At 45.3% G+C, this 13,152-nt stretch overlaps 3 non-coding genes across 3 annotated transcripts; all 3 read left to right on the top strand.

Annotated features, from left to right (window-relative positions):
- Nucleotides 1–2,939: 2,939 nt before the first annotated feature.
- Nucleotides 2,940–3,011, top strand: trnap-agg (transfer RNA proline (anticodon AGG)). Its single transcript has one exon. It is a non-coding gene; the product is annotated as a tRNA-Pro (tRNA).
- An 87-nt stretch (nucleotides 3,012–3,098) lies between these two features.
- trnai-aau (transfer RNA isoleucine (anticodon AAU)) lies at nucleotides 3,099–3,172 on the top strand. The gene has a single exon. It is a non-coding gene; the product is annotated as a tRNA-Ile (tRNA).
- A 4,818-nt stretch (nucleotides 3,173–7,990) lies between these two features.
- On the top strand, nucleotides 7,991–8,063 carry trnaf-gaa (transfer RNA phenylalanine (anticodon GAA)). The gene has a single exon. It is a non-coding gene; the product is annotated as a tRNA-Phe (tRNA).
- The last annotated feature ends 5,089 nt before the right edge of the window (nucleotides 8,064–13,152 follow it).

Raw genomic sequence — 13,152 nt, 5'->3', positions numbered from 1 at the left:
TGAGATGGTGCGTGAGGTTGAGAGGTTCCGACTAGAGATAGTTGGGATCACCTCTACGCATGGCTTGGGCTCTGGAACCACACTCCTTGAGAGAGGATGGACTCTTCACCACTCTGGAGTTGCCCATGGTGAGAGGCGACGGGCTGGTGTGGGTTTGCTTATAGCTCCCCAGCTCAGCCGCCATGTGTTGGAGTTTACCCCGGTGAACGAGAGGGTCGTTTCCCTGCGCCTACGGGTCGGGGATAGGTCTCTCACTGTCGTGTGTGCCTACGGGCCAAACAGCAGTGCAGAGTACCCGGCCTTCTTGGGGTCTCTGGGAGGAGTGCTGGAAAGTGCTCCGACTGGGAACTCCGTCGTTCTACTGGGGGACTTCAACGCTCACGTGGGCAGCGACAGTGACACCTGGAGGGGCGTGATTGGGAGGAACGGCCCCCCCGACCTGAACCCGAGCGGTGTTCAGTTATTGGACTTCTGTGCTAGTTACAGATTGTCCATAACGAACACCATGTTCAAGCACAAGGGTGTCCACCAGTGCACGTGGCACCAGGAGACCCTAGGTCGCAGGTCGATGATCGACTTTGTGGTCGTTTCATCTGACCTGCGGCCGTATGTCTTGGACGCTCGGGTGAAGAGAGGAGCGGAGCTGTCAACTGATCACCACCTGGTGGTGCGTTGGAAACGATGGCGGGGGAGGAGGCTGGACAGACTCGGCAGACCAAAGCGTACTGTAAGGGTTTGCTGGGAACGTTTGACCGAGTCTCCTGTCAGAGAGATCTTCAACTCCCACCTCCGGCAGAGCCACGACCGGGTCCCGAGGGAGGCTGGAGATATTGAGTCTGAGTGGACCATGTTCTCCACCTCCATTGTCGAAGCGGCTGCTTGGAGCTGTGGCCGTAAGGTCTCCGGTGCCTGTCGAGGCGGCAATCCCCGAACCCGGTGGTGGACACCGGAAGTAAAGGATGCCGTCAAGCTGAAGAAGGAGTCCTATCGGGCCTGGTTGGCTTGTGGGACTCCTGAGGCAGCTGACAGGTACCGGCAGGCCAAGCGGACTGCAGCCCGGTTGGTTGTGGAGAAAAAACTCGGGCCAGAGAGGAGTTCGATGAGGCCATGGAGAAGGACTATCGGCTGGCCTCGAAGAGATTCTGGAAAACTGTCCGGCGCCTCAGGAGAGGGAGACAATGCCCTACCAACGCTGTTCACAGTGGAGGTGGGCAGCTGTTGACCTCAACTGGGGATTTCGTCGGACGGTGGAAGGAATACTTTGAGGATCTCCTCAATCCCGCCGTCACGTCTTCTATTGAGGAAGCAGAGGCTGAGGGCTCAGAGGTGGACTCGTCCATCACCCTAGCTGAGGTCACCGAGGTAGTCAAGAAACTCCTCGGTGGCAAGGCACCGGGGATGGATGAGATCCGCCCTGAGTACCTCAAGTCTCTGGATGTTGTGGGGCTGTCTTGGCTGACACGCCTCTGCAGCATCGCGTGGCGGTCGGGGACAGTGCCTCTGGGATGGCAGACCGGGGTGGTGGTCCCTCTTTTTAAGAAGGGGGACCGGAGGGTGTGTTCCAACTACAGGGGGATCACACTTCTCAGCCTCCCTGGGAAAGTCTATGCCAGGGTACTGGAGAGGAGAATACGGCCGATAGTGGAACCTCGGATTCAGGAGGAACAGTGCGGTTTTCGTCCAGGCCGTGGAACACTGGACCAGCTCTATACTCTCTACAGGGTGCTGGAGGGCTCATGGGAGTTTGCCCAACCAGTCCACATGTGCTTTGTGGATTTGGAGAAGGCATTCGACTGTGTCCCTCGCGGCCGCCTGTGGAGGGTGCTCCGGGAGTATGGGGTCCGGGGTCCTTTGCTAAGGGCTGTCCGGTCCCTGTATGACCGATGCAGGAGCTTGGTTCGCATTGCCGGTATTAAGTCAGACTTCTTCCCGGTGCATGTTGGACTCCGGCAGGGCTGCCCTTTGTCGCCGGTTCTGTTCATAGTTTTTATGGACAGAATTTCTAGGCGCAGCCAGGGGCCGGAGGGTGTCAGGTTTGGGGACCACGCGATTTTGTCTCCGCTTTTTGCGGACGATGTTGTCGTGTTGGTCCCTTCACATCAGGACCTTCAGCATGCACTGGGACGGTTTGTAGCCGAGTGTGAAGTGGCAGGGATGAAAATCAGCACCTCCAAATCCGAGGCCATAGTCCTCAGTCGGAAAAGGGTGGCTTGCTCACTTCAGGTTGGTGGAGAGATCCTTCCTCAAGTGGAGAAGTTTAAGTACCTTGGGGTTTTGTTCACGAGTGAGGGAAGGATGGAACGGGAGATTGACAGACGGATCGGTGCAGCTTTTGCAGTAATGCGGTCGATGTACCGGTCTGTTGTGGTGAAGAAGGAGCTGAGCCGTAAGGCAAAGCTCTCGATTTACCGGTCAATCTACGTTCCTACTCTCACCTTTGGTCATGAGCTTTGGGTCATGACCGAAAGGACAAGATCCCGGATACAGGCGGCCAAAATGAGCTTTCTCTGCAGAGTGGCTGGCCGATCCCTTAGAGATAGGGTGAGAAGCTCGGTCACTCGGGAGGAGCTCAGAGTAGAGCCGCTGCTCCTCCACATCGAGAGGGGTCAGCTGAGGTGGCTCGGGCATCTGTTGCCACCTCCTGGACGCCTTCCCGGGGAGGTGTTCCGGGCACGTCCCACTGGGAGGAGACCCCGGGGAAGACCTACGACACGCTGGAGAGACTATGTCTCCCGGCTGGCCTGGGAACGCCTCGGTGTCCGCCCGGAAGAGCTGGAGGAAGTGTCAAGGGAGAGGGAAGTCTGGGCTTCTCTGCTCAGACTGCTGCCCCCGCGACCCGGCCCCGGATAAGCGGAGGAAGATGAATTGATGAATTGCCCTTTAAGCCATGCAAGCGGAAATGTTTGCGGCCCGGCAGCAGCATACAGGAAGTATGTTTCGGCTCGTTGGTCTAGGGGTATGATTCTCGCTTAGGATGCGAGAGGTCCCGGGTTCAAATCCCGGACAAGCCCATTATTAGGCTTTGCTTTTAATCTATTCAGCCTGATTAGGGCAACCAGGATATTTCTGAAAATTGGGGAAAAAATGTGACAGAGAGAGGCCGGTTAGCTCAGTTGGGTAGAGCGTGGTGCTAATAACGCCAAGGTCGCAGGTTAGATCCCCGTACGGGCCACTCAATTTCTCTCTGGGACCTTCGCTCTACTCTTCTCGAAAATGACGGGAGGTCTCCCACACATCCCTGCTGGCTAAACCACACAAGGACCTGGCCAAAATAGCTTTTTTTTTCTTTCTTTTTTTTTAAACCACCTAACAGCAGCTTTTAGCTGGCTGGAGGGTGGTTATTTTCTTTTTTTTTCAAGCATGGACGGATTAACGGCAAACGACACTGGACTGGTTGGAGGAACACGCATGGTAATTGACAATGGACTGGCAGGAGGAACACGCATGGTAATCGACAATGGAGTGGCAGGAGGAACACGCAAGGCAAACGGCAATGGACATGCCTGGAGGAACACGAAATGGAAGGAGCAGCGAGCATCAGAGAGGAAGGACAACAAGAGAACGATAAAGAACAAACAATGGAGCAGGACACTCAATGGACAGTAATGGACATTTCGGACAGTTTTATAAGTTACCTGGATGACGTGGAGAAAGATGGACATGAAAAGAAGGATCAAAGTGAGACTGAAGGTGAAGAAGAAACAACGATGGACAAAGACAGAGAGGGGAAAGGACAATTAAGAAGAAGACTAGTAAAGGTAAAACCAAATATTGGTATCGCAAGAAAAAGGACTATTTTAAAGGTTTTAGATAAAAGTGAAAATAGGTTTGAAGTGTTAAAGGACCTGGAGGGAGAAGATGAAGATTAATGGTTTTTAGGTATTTATTTGTTTTTCTTTTAATGGGTTTTAGTTGTGTTACTTTTAATGCCAGAGGACTTTTGATGTAAGAAAATTTGAGCAAATGAAAGAAATGTTCAAGAATGAAGATGTGATTTTATTACAAGAGACTAACTGGAGAGAAGGTTTTATGACTGAAATAAGAAAAAGATGGAACGGAGAGATTTTATATAATAATGGGGATGATAGGCAGGGCAGAGGTGTAGCGGTTTTAATAAAGGAAAACAGAGGTGTAAAAGGTAAAACAATATACAATGATAAAGAAGGGAAATGTATGGCAGTAGAAATGGATTTTGAGGGGAAAGTAGTAGTTGTGGTTAACGTTCATGCGCCAACGGAAGAGAATGAAAAGAAAGAGTTTTTTAGTGTTTAGAGAATTTTTAAAGAAATATAAAGAAGTTATAATGATGGGTGATTTTAATAACGTTTTTAGCAAATTAGAAATGGGTGAGGGAATGTTTTTTAAAAGTGACAAAGGAAGAAAAGAGTTGAAGCTATTAATGGAAGAGAATAATATGATCGATGTATGGAGAGAAAGAAATGAAAAAACGAGAGAATATTCAAGAAGACAATTAGTGGGGAATTTTATGTGCAAAACAAGAATTGATTTTATATTATGTACAAGGAACGTTGAGGATTTTATCAGTAGTATTAAATATGAAGAAACAAGTCTAAGCGATCATAAACCAATTTTTATGCAAATAGACTGGAGTTCTATTAAAAGAGGGCCGGGAGTATGGGTTTTAAACACAGAGATTTTAAAGAATGAAGATTATATTTTACATGTTAAAGAGATTATTGAAACTGAAAAGGAGAACAAAATGTATATTGAGGATAAAAGAATATGGTGGGAAAATACAAAATATTTAGTTAAAAAATGTACTATGAAGTACTGCAAGTTAATACAGAAAAGTAAGAGAAATACGGAGAGAGAAATAAGAGAAAAATTGAAAAAAGAATTAAATGAAATTGGGAAAGATATACAAAAAATAAAAGATTTAGAGGGTAATTTGAAAGAAATGGAGGAGGAGAAATATGAAGGAGCAAGACTAAGAAGTAAGGCAAAATATTAGGTGGAGGGCGAAAAATGTACAAAGTTCTTCTTCCATCTAGAAAAAAAGTAGAGGGAAAGCGAAAATGATAAAAGAAATTAGAGGAAATAATGGAGTGGTTGTGGAAACAAACGAGGAAATACTAAAGGAAATAAAAGCATACTATGAGAATTTGTTTAGTGCAGAGGGAGTGAAAGAAGAAGAGAAACTGCAGTTACTGAAACAAATAAAAACAACCATTGGAGAACTAGACAAAAAAGAGTGTGATGAAGATATAAGAGACGAAGAGATAAAAAGAGCAATAAGTGAATTAAACAAAAAGAAAAGTCCGGGTATAGATGGTTTGGGGAGTGAATTTTATATAGTTTTAAAAGATTTTTTAACTAGCATTTTAAAATAAGTATATGTAGATATTTTTAAGAAAGGAGAACTGAATGAAAGAATGAGAATGGGTTTAATAAAATTGATATACAAGCGAAAAGGAGAGAAGATAGATTTGAAGAAATACAGACCAATTACAATGTTGAATACAGACTTAAAGATTTTATCGAAAATTTTAGCCAACAGATTGAAGGAAGTAATGCCGAGTATAATTAAAACCAACCAAGCGTACGGAGTGAAAGGTAGAGACATAGCAGACACAACATTAAGTATAAAAGATACAATAAGATACATGCATGAAAAGAACAAAAAAGGGTACATAATTAGTTTGGATTTTGAGAACGCGTTTGACAGAGTAGAACACGAATTTTTATTTGATATTTTAAAAAGTTTTTGTTTTGGAGGGAATTTTATTAAATGGATAAGAATTTTATACAAAGGAGCAATAACAAAAATTAAATGTAATGGCTTTTTAACACAGTGTTTTAAAGTTACTAGATCCATAAGGCAAGGATGTCCACTTTCAGCTCTTTTATATTTGTTAGTTTCTGAACCACTAGGCCTGGCCACAAAACAAGAAGAGGGAATTAATGGAATAGGCATCGAGGGAGAAGAAAACAAAATTTTTCAAAATGCGGATGATACTACAGTGATAGTAAAGGATCTAGAGAGTGTTAAAAAAGCAATGAGAATCGTAGAAGTGTTTTGTAAGGGATCAGGAGCAAAAGTAAATGCAGAAAAACAGTGTATATGAGATTTGGAGGGGCAGAAGATTTAACAAATAGTTTTGCTTTTAAGGAAACAAAAGAAATGAAGATTTTAGGGGTTTTAATGGGAATATATGAAAAGAAGGTAGGAGAAACAATGTGGGAGGAATTATTAGGGGGTATTGAAAGGAGGATGAACTTTTGGAAACTGAGAACTTTAACTTTGAAAGGGAAGGTTTTAATTCTGAATGTTTTAATGTTTTCTAAATTATGGTATGTTTTATATGTGTCATCCATGCCATTGTGGGCAGAAAAAAGGCTGAAAAAATGTTTTTTAGATTTTTTATGGGAAGGGAAGCCAGCAAGAATTGCGTACAACACATTAATAGGAGAAGTGGGGAAGGGAGGTTTGGGCTTAATGGTTTTTGAACAAAGAAAGAATAGTTTAAGAGTAAAAATAATACAAAAGTACTTGAATGAAGAGAACAAAACAGCATGGAAAAAGACGATGGAATATTTTTTAAGTAAATGTGGGAATTTTACACTTGGAGATAATGTACTGTGGATGAGAGTAAAGAAATGGATGACAGAGGAGTTGCCGGATTTTTACAAAGAATTGATGAGCGCCTGGGGTAAATTTTTAACTAATGTACATTTTAACCTAAGAGGTAGAGAGAACATTTTAAATCAGCCTTTATTATTAAACAATGGCATTTTAAATCAAGGAAAGGAGATATTTTTTAAGAACTGGTGGGAGCTGGGAATCACAAGAGTAAGAGATGTTTTATATGAATTTAAAGATGGATTTTTACCAGTGCAGTATATTGTGGACATAATGGAGGAGGCAAAGGAGGATTTTAGCAGACAAGAGATAATTAATAAATATTAAATAATCAAAAAGGCAATACCTAAAGACTGGATAAAAAGGATTGAAAGTATGGAAGAGGGGACAAATGGAAAGGAAGTGTATGTGAAGTTGAGAGAAAAATTGTATGGTTTTAAAACATGTACGGTGAAGATGCTTTATGTTTTTTTTAGAGATGGTGTTTTTAAAGAACCAATTGTTAATGGATACTGGGTGCAGAAATGTAAAGATCTAAAAAAAGAGTGTATATGGAGAAACATGGGGGGGAGATATGTGGAAACAAAATTGGGATGTTTGAAATATTTTATAAGGCTTAAAGTGGTTTTTACTGAGGCTGTTTCAAATAAACTAGGAATGGAACAAAACGCTTTGTGTAAAGTATGCCAAGAAAAGGAAGAGTGGATTTTACATATGTTTTTATATTGTAAAGAACTGGAGGAATTTTTAAAGAAATGTAAATGTTTAATTAAAGAGTTGACTGAGGAGTGGGATGAAAATGTAATGTAATGGAATAGAGTTGTGATGTTTGGTTGGGAAAATAAGTGTGAAAACAAAAGTTTTATAACTCTGTGTGTAATGTTAATGAAAAGTGCAATATGGGAGAGAAGAACTGTGGCTAAAAAAGAAAAATTGTGTTGGATGTTTGGACTGTGTTTAAAAGGAAAACTGAATTATATATTGAAAGACTGTATTTGTATTTTAAAGGTGAAAATATTGTTCATGCTTTTTATGATGTTTTTACCCCAAAAGTTTGTTGTGTTTTAGAAGATTTAATTTGGAAGCTGCCCGGAAGTGAAGGAGTTTTTTTTTTTAAATGTGTATTTAAATGGAAGATATGTGATGTAGAGATGTATGTAGAAGAAAATATGTAGTTTTTATTGTATTTATTTTTATTGTATTTTATTGATTGAAATTTCTTAATAAAAAATAAAAAATAAAAAAGCGTGGTGCTAACAACGCCAAGGTCGCGGGTTCGATCCCCGTACGGGCCACTAATTTTCTCTCTGGGACCTTCGACTCTGCTCTTCTCGAAAATGACGGGAGGTCTCCCAGACATGCCTGCTGGCTAAACCACACGAGGACCAGGCCGAAATAGCTCAGTTGGGAGAGCGTTAGACTGAAGATCTAAAGGTCCCTGGTTCAATCCCGGGTTTCGGCAGAGGAACCACGTCCGCCTCTTTTAGGCGAGGCGGTCCATTGACCAAACGCTAGCTCCTGTCTACCTGATTCCACCTAGCCTCATCGCTATCCGCCTCTCAGACAGCCAGCCAGCAGGGTGTGTTGGTTCCATGGTGTAATGGTTAGCACTCTAGGCTTTGAATGCAGCCATCCGAGTTAAAATCTCGGTGGAACCTTTTTAGGTTCTTTGCGGAAGGGAGGGGAAAAACAGAGGTGATGCGCAACTGCTGACATGGCGGTGAAATTGGCACTCTCAAACCGAGTCGGAATTGGGGAAACATGGGCTTAAAAAGCAAAGGCTTCATTTGCTCATTGCTATCGAGCTTCTGGACTGAATGACTTAACTCTCTGCTGCTCATGGGAAAAGTTGACACATGCCAAGGTTCCATGGTGTAATGGTTAGCACGTTGGGGCAGAGCTGACTGCTACCAACCACGTCCATAGGTGGCGGATAATGGACAACCCTTCAGATATGAAGGTAAGCTACGAAATAAGCTGGGGGCTACGTGTGATGGTCCCCAGTCGAATAAGTAGCCGTGGACCAACAGCGGAGGTCTATCAGGTATGGAGGGACTAGTCGAGTGGCATCACTAGATCCGCTGTTAAAACTCCATTTATGCCAATGATACTCCTCGACATGGCGAGTTCAGTCCGCCATCATCTAAGACTGCTGCCCCCACTGCCCTGTGGGTTGTCTTCCGTGAGCATTTCATCTCCTCAAGACAAGGCCGCATTGGGGACACGCGAGAGGCAGGCTCAACAAAGGACAGAGACCTGGCAGCCCCCTGCAATTCCACCGTCCATCCGGTTGTCTAGAGTTCATCTCCTGCCACTGGAAAATGGATTTTGGAGTGAAGCTGTGGAGATAGGGTCTGCGCACCCGTCTCTTCACATTAAATCCATTCTTTGCGCATGCTGTCACTTCACCGTACAACTCCTTCGGCGACAGGGCAAATGCGACGGGAGCAGGTCTTGGATCAGACTGGCAGCCTCTAGCCTGAGCCCTGCACGGAGGCGGCACAAATGTGATGGTCGCTGCGAGGACGGGTTGGAACAGCGTCCACCTTCGGCAGCTTCTTGTGCGACTGAGCAGCCCTCTTTAGGGTCCGCACTGCTCACCCCCTGCCGAGGGGAGGGTCTAGAAAAGGTGACCCAAACATTGCCTGTTCCCTACACTCCTGGGCGGCCCACCGCAGTCGACAAGGCATCCCATTACGCGGTCGAAAATATAAATATAGTTCTAAACTACTAAACCTGGCTACATGGAACGTACAAAAACTTCTTGATGTGAAGATTAGAACTGACAGACCCCGCAGACACACTGCCCTGGCGAGCTTAAAAAGTACAATATTGACATTGCAGCTTTGAGTGAGACCCGGCTCGCAGGAGAGGACTCCCTAATAGAAGTCGGGCAAGGATACACCTTCTTCTGGAAGGGTCTTCCAGAAGATACCCGCCGTCTACATGGAGTAGGTTTTGCTATCAAGAGCAGACTGCTCCTGAACATTCCAGAGTCTCCTGTGGGAATCAGTAAGCGACTGATGACTTGGCGCATTCCTCTTGCAAAGGTTCGCTATGCAACATTGCTAAGTGCTTATGCGCCAACTCTGGATGCTGAAGAAAGCATCAAAGACGTCTTCTACGAGTCTCTTGACGCAGCTCTCCTTAAAGTTCCTCACACTGATAAACTTGTGCTTATGGGAGACTTCAATGCCAGAGTAGGCTCCAACAACATGCTCTGGTCTGGGGTAATTGGGAAACATGGATTAGGCAACATAAACAGGAATGGTCTGCGACTACTTTCCCTCTGCTCTGAGCACAAACTGGTCATAACCAACTCAATTTCCCAAATGAAAAACAAATATAAAGCATCATGGATGCACCCCAGATCCAAACACTGGCACCTACTCGACTACATAATTACCCGGCAACAAGATCTACATGAAATCTCCATTACCCGAGCAATGCGTGGTGTGGAGTGCTGGACAGATCATCGGCTGATCAGATCCAAGATACACCTAAAGGTCCGACCCCAACACACTAGGCATCAACCCTCAAGGCGGCTCAACTTCCGATCCCTAAAATCCCCTGATGTCATTGCTACGTACCGTCGCTGCTTGGCTAATAACCTTTCCTCTGTTTTCATTCATCCCCTACACAATACAGCGGAAAGCGTATGGGCTAATTTTAGCTCAGCCATACAACAAGCCGCTACTGACACAATTGGTTTCACTTCTAAGCGTCACCATGACTGGTTTGACGATAGCTGCCCCGAAATATTGGTCCTTCTGGAGGAGAAGCGTAAAGCCTTCACTGCTCACCTCTTCAATCCACAATCTCCCTCTTTGCACTCACACTGGAGTAATATCCCTGCTGAGGTGCAACGCCTGCTTCGCATAATGGAGAATGATTGGTGGCTTAGGAAAGCCCATGAAATCCAAGGATATGCGGACACCAACAACTCTCAAGCCTTCTACGATGCAATAAAATCACTATATGGACCCCAAAAATGTAGAATCACCCCTATCAGATCTGCAGATGGTACAATTCTGCATAAGGACAAACAAAAAATTCTTGTGCGTTGGGCTGAGCATTTTAACACCCTTGTCAATCAAAAAAATCTGACCGACCCCACTGTCACTGGAAAGACTCACACATTGTTACCATTCACAAGAAAAAAGGTGACAAGTCCATCTGTGGTAACAGTCGTGGCATATCCCTGCTCTCTGTGGCAGGGAAAGTTTTAACGAGGGTCATGCTGTCCTGTCTTACCAAGAGCATCACAGAAAGGATCCTTCCTGAGTCACAGTGCGGCTTCAGGAAGGATCGCTCCACCTCCGACATGATCTTTGTCCTGCGCCAAATGCAAGAGAAGGCCAGAGAACAGAAAAAAGACCTGTTCATTGCCTTCATCGACCTTGCAAAAGCTTTTGACACCATTGACCGTCAAGTCCTCTGGGTCATTCTGGAGAAGTTTGGGGTGCCACCAAGATTTCTGTACATTCTACAACAGTTTCATTTTGGCATGCAGGCTTGTGTGACTGTGGGTACATCTCAATCTCCCTCCTTTCCTGTGCAGGTAGGAGTGAAACAGGGGTGTGTACTGGCGCCAGTGATCTTCAACCTCTTCCTGGCAGCAGTCACCCTCCTCTCCCGCAATTCCCTCAGCCCCGATGAGGGTGTTTGCCTGCAGTTTCGTCTGGACAGGAACCTCTTTGACCTTCGCCGCCTGCAAGCCATCACCAAGTGCACTACTCTCACAATTCATGAACTGCAATATGCCGATGACTGTGCCCTCCAAGTCCACAGCCCTACCACAATGCAGCACACACTGGATGTTGTATGCGCAGTCTAGCTTGTGGCCTACAAGTTAACATTCAAAAGACAGAGATCATTGTACAGACCATGGTCCCTACCCCCACACCCCCTGAATTCTATATTCATGGTTCACCAGTAAAGGTTGTTCAGCACTTCAGCTACCTTGGAAGCATTTTAACACCCACATGCTTCATAGACAGCGAGATCCAGGCACGCTTTAATCTCGCCTCCTCTGCCTTTGGCAGACTTCGAGCTCGAGTCTTTGGTAATAAAGATCTCCGTACTTTCACCAAAGCGGCCGTTTACCAGGCAGTCTGCGTTTCCACCCTACTGTTTGGTGCAGAAGCATGGACTCCCTACCGCAGGCATATTCGGTGTCTTGAGGGTTTTCATATCAGATGTTTGCAGAGTATACTAGGTGTCACATGGAAAGACAAAATCTCCCACACGGACATCCTCCAGCGCACCAACTCCAGCTGCATGTAAGCAATCCTTGCTAAGCGGCAACTGCGATGGATCGGACACGTTATCCGCATGCCCTCCCACCGCCTTCCCCGGCAAGTCCTCTATGGACAGATACATGCAGCCAACAGGAGACCTGGGGGTCAGAAGCGTCGATACAAGGATCATCTCAAGGAGACCCTGAAAAGCTGTGGCATCAGCCCTGGAGTTCTGGAAACAAAAGCTGCCAACCATCAGGCATGGAGTTCTGCATGTGATCTGGGGGCCCAACAGATCGAATTAAAGCGTGCCCAACATAGAACCGAGCTACATCAGCGCAGACTTAAACGCGCACAGCCACAACTATATCCACACCCAGAATCAGCATTCACTTGTCATTACTGCAGTAGGACATGTGGCTCTCTGATTGGGCTTCACAGTCACCTTCAATGGCACCGCCGTCAGCAGCGGTTGCACCAACACTCCAATAATGCATCCTAGAAGTGATGTCATCTTCGAAATCGATGGACAGCATAAGAAGCACTCTGGGCTCTGAATCCAGCGATCCGAGTTCAAATCTCGGTGGGACCTGCTTTTGGTAGCGCTCTACCATTTGAGCTAATTCCCCTCGATGATGGAGAGAAGGTATCCATCGCTCTCGAAGACAAAGGCGAGGCGCGATCCCTAGCACGTGTGCATGTGCTGCAGCGTGATTTCCAATTACCACAAACAAAAGAGGCCGCATTTCCTCTGTGCTGGCAACTTAGCCCTGGCTACTTTTTAATTGTAGATTTAATTAAAATATTGCACTTTAAGACATGCAAGCGGAATAAACTGTGACTAGGAGTTACAGTTCATTTTTCGGACGCGTTTCAGAATGATCCTCAGTGACGAGAGAAGGTAAAACGCGCATCATGTTTATTTTTCTTTATTTGACGAAAAGCACAACACTTTGTTTTTATTGTGAGTACCCACAAAAAATAGACACTTAACAGGATGTAATGATGTACAGCACTTATATGTAAGATCAAAATCAACAGAGTAATTTGAGTCTCTTTTGCACTGATAAGGAAAAAAGTGAGCTGGTATCGCCGCTTTGTTTACTACAGTTACCACGTCCGGAACCTTTTTAGTTTCTTTGCGGAAGGGAGGGAAAAACAGAGGTGATGCGCAACTGCTGACAAGGTGGTGAAATTGGCACTCTCAAACCTAGTCGGAATTGGGGAAACATGGTGTAATGGTTAGCACTCTGGGCTCTGAATCTAGCGATCCGAGTTCAAATCTCGGTGGGACCTGCTTTTGCCAGGAAT

The sequence above is a fragment of the Siphateles boraxobius genome, unplaced genomic scaffold, assembly GCF_051911475.1.
Source record: "Siphateles boraxobius isolate OS27281-9 unplaced genomic scaffold, OSU_SipBor_1 19, whole genome shotgun sequence".
In the NCBI taxonomy this organism is placed as follows: domain Eukaryota; kingdom Metazoa; phylum Chordata; class Actinopteri; order Cypriniformes; family Leuciscidae; genus Siphateles; species Siphateles boraxobius.
Note: the sequence above shows the minus strand (reverse complement) of the source record. Positions and strands in the feature narration are given on the sequence as shown.